The sequence below is a fragment of the Solanum tuberosum genome, unplaced genomic scaffold, assembly GCF_000226075.1.
Source record: "Solanum tuberosum cultivar DM 1-3 516 R44 unplaced genomic scaffold, SolTub_3.0 scf00058, whole genome shotgun sequence".
Classification (NCBI taxonomy): domain Eukaryota; kingdom Viridiplantae; phylum Streptophyta; class Magnoliopsida; order Solanales; family Solanaceae; genus Solanum; species Solanum tuberosum.
The window spans coordinates 923,981-926,162 of NW_006238982.1; the positions used below are offsets into that span (position 1 = coordinate 923,981).

General features: G+C 37.4%; 1 long non-coding RNA gene across 1 annotated transcript; it reads left to right on the top strand.

Moving 5' to 3' along the window:
• The first annotated feature begins 200 nt into the window (after positions 1 to 200).
• On the top strand, positions 201 to 948 carry LOC107060075 (uncharacterized). The gene is made up of 2 exons (XR_001473129.1): positions 201 to 369; positions 475 to 948. It is a non-coding gene; the product is annotated as an uncharacterized lncRNA (long non-coding RNA).
• The last annotated feature ends 1,234 nt before the right edge of the window (positions 949 to 2,182 follow it).

The window sequence follows — 2,182 nt, forward strand, 5'->3', positions numbered from 1 at the left end:
ACTAAAATACAATCAACAATAATCGTGAATACATTTTTTTTGAATTTTTTTGATCGAATTTTGGCCGACCCTTTTATTAAAGAGGAAGATAAGTAATTACAATACTAATTTGGGCCTAATGTCCAAATCCAATAAATATAACAAAGAAAATAAAAGAATGATAAGAGCATATGAGTCCAGCCCATCGGATTCCCATCCTTCAAAACACATCCCTAGAAGTTAGGGTTCCCTAAACGCCTCAATCTCTTCATTTCCTAATTCCGCCTCCTCGCTTATATCAAGCAAAGCTTTTCCAATCTGATTTGTGTTCCAATTGTGGTTGAACAAAAGATTTTGACTCATATTGTTGTGGATCATCAACATGATGATGTAGGTCATCTTGCAAGCTTAGATTCCAGCTATCAATAATAAGTATTTCATTCTATTCGAATTTCCTTTGCCCTTTGTTTGTGTTTCTGACATATTTGTTCCTAGTTGTGTTTTCCGGTACAATGGGTTGTGCACTTTCTGTTTTGCTTCTCGAAGCCATCTGATGGGGGATGACTTATTCACTAGGTAGGGCTGCTTCATTAAACTTCCTTTGTTGCCTTGTACTCTGTTTACTTCTTCTACTTTTCTCCAGGTGGTGCTCGACAGGGGTGCATGGGTAGCTTTATTCCGCCACTTCCAACTAGTGATAAGTGCTTTCTCTAGGTTTAAGTTCTTGAACATTATAACCCCCATTTTGCCGAGTCCTTTTTGTTGGCTGAGATAGCCTAGGCTAATTAGCATTCCACATCTTTTGTCCCCCTGTGGCTTTTGTAAATACTATAATTGTGAAAACTTAATGCTTTAGCCTCCCCTTCCCCATTAGCTCCTTAATGGTGATATCCTTAAGTATGGGCTCTGACTTTTATCATTGTTTAAGATTCTCTTATTGTCTAGTTCCTGGCTATTAAAATCTCCATATCTGCATGTACCCTGCTTTATTACTTTGTTTTCTAGGTAGTCAACAAGTTGGTTCCCCTCCCTCATTATGTGCTGAAATGTATGTTGTTTATCCTGTAAGCATGTTTTAATTTCCTCCACAATATCTGAAATTGCCCATGCAGTGGCCCATTTTCCTTTTAGCACTTCGCACATTAACATAGAATCAGTTTGAATAATGACCTGATTATGTTGTGAGTTCTTACAATGTTTGCTTGCTTCTAGAATAGCTTTTGCCTCTTACATAATGTTTGTTGTATTTTCAATCCTGGCTCCTTCTGCATGTATAATATCTCCATTCTCATCTCTTAAATAGTAGGCATACGAGCTCAATCTTGAGTTTCCTTTAGCTGCTCCATCTATGTTGTATTTGATCCACTTACCGGTGGGTATTCTCATTTAACCTTGATGACCTTAACTTTAGGACTACATTCCTCTAGCTCCTTAAGGATTTCAAGCCAGGTTCCTCCCCCTATCATGTTAGGCATTTTCATTTTAGCCAACATAGTCATGTTCCTGGTCACATTATGCATGATTCTTAGCAGTGAAATGTTTTTGCCTACATGCTTCTTTTTGTTCCTTCTTTTCCACAATTCCTAAATTATAAAGTCTAGGATAGCTCTACAATAAGGTCTTATATCTGTCTTAATGTGGATCCCCCACTACAACATTATAACTTCCCTTAAGTACAATTATGTAATGTTTAGACCTGGAAAAGAACATAAGTAGGACCAAGTCCTGTTAGCAAATTTTTATTATAAGAACACATGTGATAGTGTTTCTTGATCAGGTTTGTCACAGCACCAGCATCTAGATGGTCGTTCAAGATCACATCTTCTCAGCCTATCATCCCTGGGGATCTTAAACTTCCACATCCTCCACATCATAAATGTTATTTTGAAAGGCATCCCCTTATTCCAAATCCACCTATGAATTATATTAGGGTCCTTATTGTGCCTTATATAGTTCCATGTTGTTTTGAATGAAAAACTTCCCCAAATCCCATTCCCATTTTGACATTTTTATTACCTTTAGGAGGCTTAATATGGCATAGGATATGTCCGAAAAATTCTGGGGGTAATGTTTCATTTAATAATTCCACATCCCATTCCCATTTTTTGTTAGATCCCTAACTTTTTCATACCTCTCCTCCCAAGAGAAGTTGTCTCCAGTAATTGTGTACGTGTCCCCCAATCCTATCCAATTATCATGCCAT